This window comes from Lathyrus oleraceus, chromosome 3, assembly GCF_024323335.1.
Source record: "Lathyrus oleraceus cultivar Zhongwan6 chromosome 3, CAAS_Psat_ZW6_1.0, whole genome shotgun sequence".
Lineage (NCBI taxonomy): Eukaryota > Viridiplantae > Streptophyta > Magnoliopsida > Fabales > Fabaceae > Lathyrus > Lathyrus oleraceus.
In genome coordinates this window covers 199185897-199202308 of record NC_066581.1, presented here as the reverse complement: position 1 = coordinate 199202308, position 16412 = coordinate 199185897, and the positions used below count along the sequence as shown (strand labels likewise).

The 16412-nt window shown below is 40.2% G+C and overlaps 1 protein-coding gene across 1 annotated transcript in view; it reads right to left on the bottom strand.

Moving 5' to 3' along the window:
* The window catches only part of LOC127126262 (uncharacterized), a 30458-nt gene that overhangs the window by 885 nt on the left and 13161 nt on the right, over positions 1-16412 (bottom strand). The window lies entirely within an intron of this gene.

Below are 16412 nucleotides of genomic sequence, written 5' to 3'. Positions count from 1 at the left end.
TTAAAACAGATTGTGTTTCGCTGCAGTCATTAAGACATATATTTGGAGAAATAATGACCAATCAATTAAGATCAGAGGGGGTTAAGATTTATGTTTGATATTTTAATATGTATTTTATGGGACCATCAATTGTCAATCAGTTCAATTTCGTGTTAAGATCCAATTTAGCTAGAGTTCATCTCCTTTAGTCATACAAATTTCATTTCATAGCACTACAAAATACAGTTGTCAAGCACTATAAAAACAAAAAGAATGATAATAAAACTAAAAGAATGATAATAAAACTAAAAACCCCTATAAAAAATACAGGTGTGTTGAGTTATCTCAAATGTATCGCATTCGCCGACTTATATGAGACACGTACGACATATGTTGTTATTTAATAGTGTACGATATCGTACGACACATGTCTTAAAAAATAGTCAAATTGATGTGCGACACTCGTATGATATGTTAAATTTGTTTGGATCTCATTCCACAAGCTAATTCAAATGGTGAAGTTGTCGTTACATATTTATACAATCAACCGTCTAAGAATCTAAGCAATGTTGGACTTCCAACAAACTCCAATAACACAAATACTAACTTCAACGTCCATCATTACGCCTAACGTGGACCTGTATCAAATGCCCACATTGTAATTCTTAACCAGTCTCTGATACCATATTAAATATGCTTGAATCTCAATCCAAAATGTTAATTCAAAGGGTGAGATTTTCCTCACATATTTATATAATCGACAACTCGGAATCTAAGCAATGTGAGACTTCAAACAAACTCCAACAACACAATTACCAACTTCAACACTCACCCTCACGCACGCCTAGCATGAATCTGGGTCAAATGTCCATATTACAATCCTTAATTCTAACTTTGATACAATATTAAATATGCTTGGATATCATTCCAAAAGTTAGTTCAAAAGATAAGATTGTTCTCCCATATTTTATACAAACTTAACAACACAAATACGAACTTCAACATGACATCCACATCATATATGTCATACAATTTAGATAAAAAATAAAAATTACTGGCTTCAACGCACTTTATAAATTTTCTTGGACAAATAAAATCTATCTAAAAAGATTAAAAATGTGTCGAAATTGTTGAATTGTAATTCCTTGTGTCGAAGCAGGTTGCTCGACAGAACAAAGAAGTGTCGAACCACCTAGTATGTTAAGTTGTGTTAGTGTTGAAGTGTCGAAGCATGTTGCTTCACACATGATTTCGACTTAGGTCTATTTTAGTAGTGTTAGCTATTTTAGACTTGTATAGTTTTGGGTTTTGCCTTGAGGTCCAAGTTAACATAAATCTATAAATAGAGGAAGTAGCCCTTATTTTTATAATGAAGTGAATAAAGCATTCATAACATTGTATTCACGGTATTTTGCAGTTGCAAAGTGAGTAAGAAATTTTCCACAGTTTTCCACAGCTTGTGGGCAGAGAAAAACTCTACAAAATTATATTACTCTTCTCCTTCATTGTTCTTTCTTTCTTTCTCCATTGTTCTTTCTTTTCATTACTATTGTACGAGTGATAACAATCTTATTCATTAAGATTGATTGAAATTCTCCATAGATTTTGGGGAATTTCCAACAGAAATAGTAATATTGATCGATGGATAAAGAAATTAGATTTGATTAAAATATTTTTATCTCTTTTAATAACATATGGATAAAAGAGGTCAAATAATATCATATAGATAGAAATGTTGTTGTTATTATTATTATTATTATTATTATTATTATTATTATTTATTTATTTATTTATTAAAGGGTAATGCTAACTTGTGCCCCAAGGCCATAGGTTAAGAAACCCACAAATAGAAAATTTATATTGAAAAAATAAATAAAATTATTAATTATAAATTTTTTATAAATTCAATACACAATTTTCAAAAATTTATTTCTATATTGATCTCTTAACTTGTGCCCCCAAGAACATAAATTAGCACTTTATTAAATTATCTTTGTTCGGTTGAAGTCGAGTTATGTTTAGATGTCCTTGGTGGAGTCATTTCTGTTGAATAAACTTTAAATGTTATAGTTAATGGGTTTTATTAATAAGTTAATGGAGAGATTTGGAAGATCAAGAGATAGTGGCTAAATTAATAGTATTTACTTATTTTTATGTTTCCTAGAATAGCTAAAGTTTCTGAGTCTGTATAAAGACCAAAATGTAATCTAATGAAAAACAGAAGTTTACAAAAGAGTCATTCTTTCTGTCAAATTGGCATCAGAGCTAATGGCAAACATGATGAATCAAATGTCGTTGCCACGGCTAACGAAGTTAAATTACGAAAACTGGAGTATCCAAATGAAAGCTCTTCTCGGATCTCTAGACGCGTGGGAGGTGACCAAAGATGGGTTTGAAGAACCAACATATATTTAGGGATATACGACAACTCAAAACAAGGCGTTGAAAGAGACGCGATCGAAGGATAAAACGGTACTATACATGCTATTTAGGGTTGTTGATGAATCAGACTTCGAAAAGATTACCGGTTCGACTACGTCGAAAGAAGCGTGGGACACGCTAGAGAAAATGTTCAAAGGAGCAGATCGAGTAAAGCAAGTTCGACTCCAAACACTTCGTGGCGAATTGGAGAGGATACATATGAAGGAGTCAGAAAATGTATCTGACTACATCACGCGTGTACAAAAGGTGGTGAACCAACTCACCAGAAATGGCGAAACAGTAACTGATGCACGAGTTGTCGAAAAGATTTTGAGATCTTTAATAGATAAGTTTGAGAATATTGTGTGTGCAATAGAAGAGTCGAAGGACCTTTTGACGCTCGCAGTCGAAGAGCTCGCTGGTTCCCTCGAAGCATACGAACAACGTAAGATGAAAAAGAAGGAAGAAGGAGTAGAGGACGCAAATCAAACCAAGGAGCAAATCAAAGACGAAAAGGTACTCTTTTCTCAAAATTTTCGAGGAAGAGGACGTGACAGTAGTCGAAGTGGTAGAGGCAGCAATTTCGAGAGAGGACAATCGATCCAGCAAAATTGGCGTGGCAGAGGACGTGGTCAAAGAGGTGGTAGGTCGAACCATTCCAACTTTGAATGCTACAAATGTGGGAAGTATGGTCATTATGCGAAGGATTGCAACTCATTCAAATGCTATAACTGTGATAAAGTGGGACATCTTGCAAAAGATTGTCGAATCGAAAAGAAGGTAGAAGAAACAACCAATCTAACTTTGGAAGCTGAAGCAAATGAAGGTTTTCTCTTGATGGCTCAAAATGAGATCAACACAAATGACAAAGTTTGGTATCTTGACTCATGAGCAAGTAACCATATGTGTGGTCACAAACACTTGTTCAAAGAAATGAGAAAGATTGAAGATGGCAATGTGTCTTTCGGAGATGCATCGAAAGTGAAGGTCGAAGGCAAGGGAACGATTCGTTACTTGCAGAAGGATGGGTTGATTGGATCAATTCAAGATGTTTACTATGTACCAAATCTTAAGACCAACATCTTGAGTTTGGGACAACTTACAGAAAAAGGTTATTCGGTACTTATGAAAGAACGGATACTGCATTTGAAGGACAAGCTGGGACATCTGATTGCTCGTGTCGAAATGGAGAGAAATCGAATGTAAAAATTGAATCTGATAAACGTTCGAGAAAAATGTTTACAAGTAAATGTCGAAGACAAAGCGTCACTATGGCATCTACGCTTTGGTCATCTACATCACGCTGGTTTAAAAAGGTTGGCGAAAAGGAACATGGTGCATGGACTACCAGATATGGATTATGAAGGAAAGCTCTGTGAAGAATGTGTGCTTAGCAAACAAACAAGAACTTCATTTCAAAAGAAGGCACAATATCAAGCTAAGCATATCCTTGATTTGATTCACACCAACATATGTGGGCCAATCACGCCAGAATCTTTTAGTAGCAAAAGATACTTTATTTCCTTTATCGACGATTACTCACGGAAGACATGGGTTTATTTCTTGAAAGAAAAGTCTGAAGCATTCGAGGTGTTCAAAAGGTTCAAAGTAATGGTGGAGAAGGAGACCGACAGACACATTAAAGCAGTTCGATCAGATAGAGGTGGTGAGTATACTTCGACAACCTTTATGAAGTATTGTGAAGAGCAGGGTATAAGGAGATTTCTAACTGCAACATACTCACGTCAACAAAATGGGGTGACTGAAAGGAAGAATCGAACAGTCCTTGACATGGTTCGTTCAATGCTTAAAAGCAAGAACATGCCAAAGGAATTTTGGGCAGAAGCTGTAAAATGTGCCATTTATGTTCAAAATCGATGTCCACATTCGAAGTTAGAAGATAAAACACCACAAGAAGCGTGGAGCGGACAGAAGCCAACAGTCTCTCATCTCAAAGTATTTGGAAGTGTGGCTTATGCACACGTACCAGATCAACGAAGAACGAAACTTGAAGACAAAAGTCATAAATATATGCTCATTGGGTATGATGAGAAAACAAAAGGGTACAAGCTATTTGATCCCATGAGAAAGAAGGTGATAGTGAGTAGAGACGTTCAAATAAATGAAGCAAGTAAGTGGGACTGGAACAGTTCGACAGAAGCTATTGTCGAAGTTGAAGAATCATATGTCGCTGTACCACCAAACATTTCGACAAAACTTGAAGATTCTGACAATGAAGATGAACCTACACAACCCAGAATGCGAAGTTTGCAATATCTGTATGATTCGATAAGTGAAGTGCACCTTGTATGTCTCTTGGCAGATGCTGAAAACATCAGTTTTGAAGAAGCAGTACGAGACAAAAGGTGGAAAAGTGCCATGGACGAAGTGATGAGGGCGATTATCCACAACAACATTTGGGAGCTAGTTGAATTGCCAAAAGATAGTCAACCCATTGGTGTAAAGTGGGTATTCTAGAAAAAGATGAATGTTCAAGGAGAAATAGAACGATACAAAGCGAGACTTGTTGCGAAGGGATACAAACAGAAAGCAGGAGTTGATTATGACGAAGTATTTGCACCTGTTGCAAGAATGGAGACAATTCGATTACTCATATCTCAAATTGCTCAATTCAAATGGCCAATATTTCAAATGGATGTCAAAACAGCGTTTCTGAATGGTGTACTCGAAGAAGAAGTCTATGTTGAACAACCACTCGGGTACATGAAAGCTGGAGAAGAAGGTACTGAAATTGAAGAAAGCGCTATATGGGCTGAAGCAAGCACCGCGGGCATGGAACACACGTATCGACACATACTTCAAGGAGAACGGGTTCGAGCAATGTCCGTACGAACATGCCCTCTATGTGAAGAAAAATGGAAGGAATGTATTACTTGTTGCTCTCTATGTCGATGATCTTATTTTTCTGGGCAGTAATGATCAGATGATAGAAGAATTCAAAAGCACAATGACACGTGAATTCGAGATGACAGATTTAGGCCTGATGAGATTCTTTCTTGGTCTGGAAGTTCGACAAGAAGAAACAGGAATCTTCATCTCACAAGAAAAATATGCAAAAGAAATCTTGAAAAGATATAAGATGGAAAGTTGTAATCTGGCTTCGACGCCAATGGAACCAGGAACAAAGTTGTCGAAATTTGATGGAGGATAACGTGTCGAAGCAGGCAAATATCGAAGTTTGGTAGGAAGTCTTCGCTACCTCACATGTACAAGACCAAATATCTCATTAAGTGTAGGCATTGTAAGTCGATTCATGGAGGAGCCAGTTTACACACATTGGAAAGCACTGAAGCGAATTCTGAGGTACATCCAAGGAACAGTGTCACTTGGGATGTTTGTCGCATCACGCGAAAAACCGGCGGGAAAACAAGAACAACAGAGCCGCCACCGTGCGTTATTTATCCCAAAAAAGAGGGAAAGGAAACGCTCAGAGTAAACCTGGGAAAAGAACATGGTCTCGCGACCAAAGAGAATGGGTTCGGGAGTCGGTTATGCGAAGGGAAGGTATTAGCACCCCTACGCATCCGTAGTACTCTACGGGATCCACGCACAAAAGGAAGGATAAATGGTTGCTAAACAATGCTCAAACACACACACACTGGCTGAAAGAGACAAAAGAGACTGACTGAAACTGACTCGGCAGGATGTCGCATCCTGGGCCTACTTAGTCTATCAGACATAGACATCAGAGTCGAAGTAGTTCGGACTGGGGAAACGACACATGCTCGCTAGGATATCGCATCCTATGCATACGTATCTTCTCGGACGAGAGAAGAATCAGAGCATTCGTAGCTCGGCTGACACGCACACAAACAAACACTGGCGAAGGCAAACGTGGAGCCTGAATGCCAATCACTGGACTTACATCAGCATCCGAACCAAAACACACACAAGAAGGCAAACATGGAGCCTGAATGCTAATCACTGGACTTACATCAGCATCCGAACCAAACACACGCACACTGGAACCTAACTGCCACTCGATGGACTTACATCAGCTTCCAAGCACACAACAGGACAAAACAAAGACACGGGCGCCCAGAGAGATCTGCTCATCTCCTGCCTACGTACCTCATCTGGTATGAGGATCAGGGCGACGTAGTTCCCCTACAGAGGGATAAAGGACTAGCCTAACCAGATAACAGAGGGAGACACAACACTAGGGAGACTTCGACTCGAGCCTAGATGTTGTCATGCAAAATCAACCCTAAGTTAAGGTTTCTAGCTAACTGGCACAGGGAGCCAGCCTATCCTAGTCATGACTTGCACAGGAAGCAAGCCACACCTACACTTAACTTGCACAGGAAGCAAGCCAAGCAAAACCTAACTTGCACAGGAAGCAAGTCTAAACTAACCCTAACTTGCACAGGAAGCAAGTCAAACAAACATACAAGCACAGATAGCACACACTATACACAAGCAAGTGGCTCAAACAAGGGTTAGGTTTTAGTCGAGGGGTCATATCAACCTCAACAAACAAACCTCTGGAACTGGGTGAATGTGCTCTTAACCTTGACATTGAGGGGCCAAGGTGAAGCAGATGAAAGGTGAGTGAAGATGAGACTTCACAGCTCTTATCCCTGGCCTGGGAGAGCTTAAGACAAGAATGTGTGGGTTCAGAAAGTGGGAACCCTTCTACACATTTGAAACTGACTCAACTGTACAATTGTACAAGATCTTGGGTTCGTATCAGCAATGCATCAACACAGTGGTGTGAGCAAAGCAGATGACACACAGAATAGCAGGGGATAGGTTGCATATCCCTTGGGTTCTGCCAATTGCCTCTTCACTTAGGAGGTCTTTGACTCTATACAAGGACAAATGTAAACAGTCACAAACATTGCCTCTTAAGGAGGACTTCAGACAGTTGCCTGGCCAAGTAACAGGCCAGGTCTTCCAGACTACATGAAGATTAGAAATATACCTCAATGCAAATTGCTTATATAAGCAAAGCAAAGCAAAATTTCACAAGGAACTAAGCAACTAAAAGCACCTGAAATAGTCAAGCAGATGTTAGTATGCAACTCAAATCAAAGCAAAAGGAAACAGACATTAACAGTTAGTCAGAAGCAAATGAATGTGCAAGGCACAAGGCTTAAGGCTTAAGAGCCAAGCCACCTACAAAACAAAACATGTTAGTCATGGTATTTAAGCAAGCTCAATCAAAAAGAAGTGGTCTCATTGGTCATTTGTTGGTCAACCTGAAAACATGAACTCAAAGGTGAGCAACAGGACCACTAGGGCAAGCCTAGGGTCAAAAGAGAATGAAAAAAGTCAAAACAGCAAAGGGCAAACATCCAAAATCATGTTCAAACAATCAAGAATCAATGCCAATTGGGTTCACATTCATATCAATCATCATCATCATTTCATGAACAATTTAGGTTAAAGTGTTGCAAACAGAAGCTCATAGAAGTCAACAGCAAGACTTAACTCAAAAGCAATCTTAAACATTTCCAAAAATCACCAAATAAATCATGACCAACCCTAACACATAGCATGGTAAGCATGTCAAATTTCATCTCATTTGGACAAGTGGAAGGCAGTCAATGAAAATCAGAAAGTCAAAGCAATTTTGAACATGCTCAAAGAAGTCAACCAAACATGCATCCACTTAGAAAAATCATAAATCAGAAATGGTGTATGATAAATGAATGTGACTAAAACCATGGCAAAGCTTAAGATGTCTAGTAATCACATATGAAATTTCAAGTCCATCTAATAAAGTATGAGAATTTCACAAATGAAATGGGAACAAGTGTCACAAAAAGTCAACATATGACCAAGCAAGGGAGAAAATCTCAAACAATTAGGAAATGCCACAAATAAATCCAGGAAAATTCACATGTAAACTAGACATACAAAAGTAGGTTCATGCAAAAAATAAATCCAATTGGAGGTCAAGAAGCATGGTATCAAAAATCATGAAGTTGCACATCAATGGTGTGACACAAATTGTCACACCCTAATTCAAAAAAACATAACTCACAAACCAACAATGATAAATTCACAAACTCTACACCAAAATCACCATGAGTGTGTCTATTTTAAGCACAAAAAATTTGGGAGCCATTGGATAAAGTATCATCATTTCACAAATGTTTTGGCAAAGTGTACAAAATATGAGCACATGTCACAAACCCTAATACCAATTAAAATCCACTCATCAAAAAAATCTGGAAAAAATATGATAAAAAACTAGAGATTGTGATGAACATGATGCAAAAAATCCCATGAAATTTGGATTTAAAATGGACGAGTTATGAATTTTGTAAGATGATGTATCAAATTGAAATAAATATTGAAAACACACATTATTCAATGAGACATGGGGTCCGGGAATGGCAAACTTGTAATTTCCTGGACCTTTTAATGAAACGCGGCGTTCCAGATGGCCTGCGTGTCACACGCTGATTCGTTACATGGCCAAAAAACACCAGAAAACATGCAAGGCACGGCTTTAAAGATTAAAACACGAAATCTGGGAAAATATTTAGGGTTCTTCAAGCTTCAGCCACTGTTCATCATCATTGATGAACGAACTTTCCAGAAATTCGCAATGTGCATACCATTCGAACAATCAAACCAAGCACAATCATAATCCCAAATCCAAATTCATTAAAACAAACTGAACACAAAGCAACAAGCAAAAACATTCATGAACATCCAGCTTTTAAAACCGAGTTACTCACTCCATACTCAACCAATTTTCATGATGTAAAGCTCATTGGAATCAGCACAACAAGGCCTACCTAAAGCATGGCATGGTTTTGGAAAAGGTTAAAGTCGAAAACTCACTTAATTTGCAGAACAGTGGTGATTCAGATGTTGTTTGGCTTCCTTTGCTCGAAACAGCTGCTCAACACACTTCCACAAGGTGAATGGTGAAGGAAGCTTGGCTTAGGAAAGCTTGAAATGGTCTAGAACTTGAACTGCCATTGCTGAGTTCATGGAGAAAACAGTCGAAGATGAAGCTTTACAGTTGAAGAATACCACTTGCAATGAGTTTAAAATGATGGTATGAGATGAAGTATCCAAACCCTAGCTCGAGTTCTTTTGGTTTTTTGACAGAAAGTTTACAAAATGAAGAATGAGCAAAAATGAGAGAGATGGATTTTCTTCTGTTAGAATGTGGCTGCTACTAGGGTTCACAATGACAGAAAATGATGTCCAAATACTCTGTTTAAGAGTACAAATCACAATCCATGGAAATATGGGATAGAGTTGTTGAGAAATGTACTTTTTTTTCAAGTTTCAAGCAAGTTGGCATGGGTGTATGTACTTGCACGAATTTGACTTTGAACATGTCCAAAATACAATTTCAGATCAATTCCCAATGGCCAAAATGATGGAAAAGGTTTATTTTAAAAAGTCAAAATTTCACTTCACTTGAAATTAATTCAAGTAAGTCAAAAAATGCCATTTTGATCCATAAGGTTTTGGTACATGAAAGTTACATTTTTGGAAAGAGGGGATCAAATGTTACTTGTAGGAAAAAACCCCACCCAAATTGGCCAAATGGTTTGAGAGATATGGCCTTTTGAAGTTCAAGAATTTCTGAAAATGATTCGATCATAACTTGCCAACCATACATGGGAATTGAGTGTTCTTGGACTTTTTGGAAATGGGAGAACAATATCTTCAACTTTCATGTTGGGCAAAAATTCATTTGAAGCTTGTATCATGATGTAAGTTTGAGGATCAAGACTTTCCATTTTTGGTAAGTTTCAGTTACAGGTCCAGTTTCCATTTTTGGAAATTTCTGATCTGGCTTCAAATTCTTCCATGATGGTATTTGACATGATATATGAGGCCTATATGGACATGAATAAGCTCTCTCAAACCATTTCCATTCATCAAATCAATGATTAAATGGACAGTTGACCAACAGTTGACTTTTAGGGTTTCTGACTGACTGTGCATTGACTGATGACTTCTGAACATCCAATCCTTGACCAAAACACTTCAAGTGGGTCCCCAAGTCATGTGAACATGTTGGACCAACCCTAGGGCCTTGGCTCCTTGAGAAATGCACTTGCTTGCTTGACTGACTGATCTCCTGACCAGTTTGACCTAATTCTCTTGATTGGCTTGCACTTGAGGCAAAAGGACAATGCAATGCTATGTAGTGGACCATGATATGCTATGACCTAATATGAGAATGTATGTACAATGATGGGTGCAAATTTGAGGTGCTACAGCTGCCCCTATTCAATCAGCTGGGAACCCGAATGGATGAGAGCAACGACTGTCAGACTTTCAGGGTAAACAGGGATTGAATACCAAGAACCGTAGAAATTTGCACTCTGCTGGATATGATACAAGAAGAACCACGTCATTTACTGATGACGCCTACAATTGACAACTTCAGAAAAGCGAAACCATTTACCGATGGTTAGAAACTGGTAACTTGATATTTACCGATATCAACTTCAGCAAGACCATTTACCGGTGGCTGCTGGGAAACAACTCTGATGTAAAAGGAAGCAAAACCATTTACCGATGGTGGCTTCACAGAAACTTGACATTTACCGATATCAACTTCAACTCGACCATTTACCGATGGTTACTGCAACTGGGGATCTGATATTTACCGATATCGAAGAAAACGGGGCCATTTACCGATGGCAGATAAAGCTGGGCATTCAATATTTACCGATATCGAAGCATACAGGGCCATTTATCGATGGCGTCTCCACTTGGGGAGGAACAAAATCTTTGTGGTGTAATCAGACAAGACGTTTGCCGACGACTTCTGGGGATCTTGATTTTATCAACAAGGAAACAAAGCATGACCAGACATTTACCGATGACTGGGATGAGACTCGACGTTTACCGACATCGAAAGATGATGTTTACCGACATCAAAACAAACGACCAGACATTTCCCGATGACCGGGGAACACTTTACTAAGGGAAAAAACGAATATTTGCAACTGGAAACCAGATAGGACATTTACCGATGACTCTACTGGGGATCTCTGGCTGGGGATTTATCAGACATTTACCGATGACTGCAGAAAAGACTCGATGTTTACCGACATCGAAAGATGATGTTTACCGACATCAAAAATGACCAGACATTTACCGATGACTGGGGAGAAAAACCGATGTTTACAGACACCGAAACAATGGTGTTTACTGACACCAACAATAATGACCAGACATTTACTGATGACTGGGGAGAATACCCGATGTTTACAGACACCGAAACAATGGTGTTTACCGACACCAAAAATGATGACCAGACATTTACTGATGACTGGGGAGAATACCCGATGTTTACAGACACCGAAACAATGATGACCAGACATTTACTGATGACTGGGGAGAATACCCGATGTTTACAGACACCGAAACAATGGTGTTTACCGACACCAAACACACGCGAGTGCTAGTATGACACTTACCGGTATCACAAGAACGACTTCTTAGATATGTCAAGGCAAGGTTGACCACTTGCTGGGGGTCTCACAGGGGAGAAACAAGCTTTCTGTCACCAACGGGTGAGGTAATAAACCTCTGTGGAGATATCGATCCTGAATGCTGTCAAGAGCAACTGTAGCAGACTTGCTGTGCTGATGTTGAATGAAGTGATCCGCCTCTGCCGGGGATACGGTCTGGTGAGGTTAACACATGAATGCATATGTTTGAATTTTTCTATGGCGTAATGCTCCATATTGAATGGGAATGCTACGCAGTTTGAGGATGCAATGATCACTAAAATGCAAAAATGCAAAAATGATGAAAAACTCCGGCTGGGGAGCCAAAACTGATCGGGTACTCCAACTCTGCGGGGAGACTCTGCAGGGAGAGCAACGACTTCTCACTCATGTTGGAGAATAGCACTGCTGCTGGGGAAAGGTAAACTCCGCTGGGGATATCCTTCAGTCCATAGATAGGATAAATGTTGGAGATAAATTTCAATGGACCTGCCTCACTCGGGGGGAATCGGCAAATACAGGCCTGCTGGGGATAGGCAATCCTTAGATCTGTTGGGGAATAGAAGGCACTATCCAAAGACGTCTCCGCAGGGGAACATAGCTCTGATAGCTTCCAAACTTGCTTGGGGAAAATATCTGCTAAGGGAACGTCCTCACAGATGCCAATCCTGAAAAATAGCACAACAAAATGCCCCCAGGGGATACATGGACAAGATACGCTCAAGTGTCCTCAACATTCAAAATGATTTTCAAATGTTTCATCATCCTGCAAGCTATTGTGTAGCCTTCATGTTCTTATATGCAATGCTTATCAAAAATTCGGACATTTTTTGCAAAAAAAACAGTAAAAATAAAAACAAAAGAGCCATTTATCTGAATAACGACTTTTATTGATTGAAAATGTGCCTGAAAAGGCAAATACATGGGGAGGCAATTCCTAGAAAGAGGTAATTGCGCACAAAAGGAAAAATCTATCCTAATGGCAATGTGAACACGGCATCCACTATTTCCCAATTCTGTTATAACTCACAGATCATCAGTTTTCCTCCCAACTCCTTGCTTTCTGAGAAGAATGACTGGACGGATCACATCTTTCGAGATGGCAGACGACAAAGCTCGATGAAGTACAGATAACTCAGACTGTAGTCTTCGCTTTAATCCCTCTTTTGCCTGGATCGCCCTTTCGGGTTTTCAATCCACCGGGATACCCATTTTTGCCTAAGTCGCCCTTGCGGGTTTTCGACTTACCGGGTGTACAAATTCTTTTCATTTTTATCCCTAATTTTTTCCCGAACCTTTTCTTTCTGTTTTTGGTTCGCCGGGATGCCCATTTTTTGCCTGGACTCTTTTTTTCTTTTTGTCCAGCGGGTCAATTCATGCGAAGTATTTTTTGACTACATCTGAGTTAACAGGAGACGGAAAATCTTCACCATCCATAGTTGTAAGCATCAAGGCTCCACCGGAGAAGACCTTCTTCACAACATACGGACCTTCATAATTAGGAGTCCACTTGCCCCTGTTATCTGTACCGGGAGGGAGGATCCTCTTCAAAACTAGATCACCTATCTGATAGCTTCGAGGACGCACTTTCTGATCAAAGGCTCGCTTCATCCTTCGCTGATACAATTGTCCATGACATACAGCTGCTAGCCGTCTCTCTTCGATAAGGCTCAACTCGTTAAACCTTGTTCGAATCCACTCGGCTTCGTCCAGCCTGACATCCAATAAAACTCTCAGAGAAGGAATCTCCACTTCAACAGGTAAGACAGCTTCCATACCATACACAAGGGAGTAAGGGGTTGCCCCGGTCGACGTACGTACTGAGGTACGGTACCCATGCAAAGCGAAAGGCAGCATCTCATGCCAATCCTTGTACGTAACGACCATCTTCTGCACAATCTTCTTGATATTCTTGTTTGCCGCTTCTACAGCACCATTCATCTTCGGTCTGTAAGGAGAAGAATTGTGATGTTCAATCTTGAAATCTTTACAAAGCTCTTTCATCATCTTGTTATTGAGATTCGAACCATTGTCAGTGATGATTCTCTCCGGAACTCCATAACGACAGATGATTTCTTTCTTGATGAACCGGGTAACCACTTGTTTGGTAACGTTAGCATAGGAAGCTGCTTCCACCCATTTGGTGAAATAGTCAATCGCAACCAAGATGAAGCGATGTCCATTCGAAGCAGTAGGCTCAATCTTCCCAATCATATCAATGCCCCACATGGCAAACGGCCAAGGCGAATTCATGACATTCAGAGGGCTTGGTGGTACATGCACCTTATCAGCATAAATTTGACACTTATGGCACTTCCGAGCATACTTGAAACAATCGGATTCCATAGTCATCCAGTAATAACCCGCTCTCAACAATTTCTTAGCCATTGCATGTCCGCCGGCATGAGTACCGAAGGAACCTTCATGAACTTCCTGCATTAACATGTCTGCCTCGGGTCTGTCCACGCATCTGAGCAAGACCATGTCAAAGTTTCTCTTATACAGCACATCATCCTGATTCAAATAGAAGCTTCCAGCTAGCCTTCTCAGGGTTTTCTTGTCATTCTTCGACGCACCTTCAGGATACTCCTGAGTCTTGAGGAAGTTCTTGATGTCATAATACCACGGCTTCTCATCAATCACAACAGACTCGGCTGCAAACACATACGCAGGCCTCTCGAGTCGATTCACCGCAACATGTGGCACATGATTCCACCAATGAACTTTGATCATAGACGACAAAGTTGCCAAAGCATCAGCCATCTGATTCTCATCCCGGGGGACATGATACAACTTCACCTTCTTGAAGAACGTCAGTATTCTTCTGGTGTAATCTCTATACGGAATCAAATGCGGCTGATTCGTATTCCAATCTCCATTGACTTGATTGACCACTAGAGCGGAATCTCCAAATATGTCAAGAGTTTTGATCCTCAGATCAATGGCTTCTTCTATCCCCATGATACAAGCCTCATACTCAGCTTCGTTGTTGGTGACGTCAAACGTCAATCTGGCAGAAAAAGGTATATGAGCACCTTTAGGATTGATCAATACTGCCCCAACACCGTTACCGTTCATATTCACAGCCCCATCAAACATCAGTGTCCATTTGTCATCCGGATCCGGTCCTTCCTCGACAAGAGGCTCTTCGCAATCTTTCATCTTAAGATACATGATGTCTTCATCAGGGAATTCAAACATCATAGGCTGATAATCTTCAATCGGTTGCTCGGCGAGGTAGTCTGACAGAATACTACCTTTGATGGCCTTTTGTGACGTGTACTGAATATCATATTCTGTTAGAATCATCTGCCAACGAGCAACGCGTCCGGTGAGAGCCGGTTTCTCAAAGATGTACTTCACTGGATCCATCTTAGAAATCAATAAGGTAGTATGGTTCAACATATACTGCCTCAGTCGGCGAGCAGCCCAGGCCAAAGCACAGCAAGTTTTCTCGAGCAGTGAATATCTTGTTTCACAGTCGGTAAACTTTTTGCTAAGGTAGTATATGGCATGCTCTTTTCGACCAGACTCGTCATGTTGTCCCAATACACACCCCATCGAGTTCTCAGTCACTGACAGGTACATTATCAGAGGTCTCCCTGGAACTGGAGGTATAAGGATTGGAGGTTTCTGTAAATACTCTTTAATCTTGTCAAAAGCTTTCTGACAATCATCATTCCACTTGATCGCCTGATTCTTTCTGAGCAGTTTGAAAATTGGTTCACATGTGGCTGTTAGATGAGATATGAACCTTGCAATGTAGTTCAACCTCCCTAAAAACCCACGGACTTGCTTCTCCGTTTTTGGTTCAGGCATCTCTTGAATAGCTTTGACTTTCGCTGGATCAACCTCAATCCCTTTCTCACTGACAATGAAGCCTAAAAGCTTCCCTGATCTCACCCCAAACGTACACTTGTTCGGATTCAACCTCAGCTTGAACTTTCTCAACCGGTCAAACAGCTTCTGCAAATTAACCAGGTGCTCCTCTTCTGTCTGCGACTTCGCAATCATATCATCTACGTACACTTCAATTTCTTTGTGCATCATGTCATGAAAGAGAGTCGTCATTGCCCTCTGATAGGTAGCACCAGCATTCTTTAGCCCAAATGGCATCACCTTATAGCAGAACGTGCCCCAAGGTGTAATGAATGTCGTCTTTTCCATGTCCTCTGGCGCCATCTTGATCTGATTATATCCAGAGAAACCATCCATGAAAGAGAATACCGAGGATTGAGCCGTATTATCAACCAATACATCAATGTGAGGTAATGGGAAATCATCTTTCGGACTCGCTCTATTCAAATCCCGGTAATCGACACACATTCTGACTTTGCCATCCTTCTTCGGCACAGGAACGATGTTGGCCACCCATGGGGGATAACTTGTAACAGCCAAAAAACCTGCATCCCACTGCTTCTGAACCTCTTCCTTGATCTTAGTTGCCATATCAGGACTCGTTCTACGAAGCTTCTGCTTGACCGAAGGACATCCTTCTCTAAGAGGTAATCGATGCACCACAATGTCTGTATCTAACCCAGGCATATC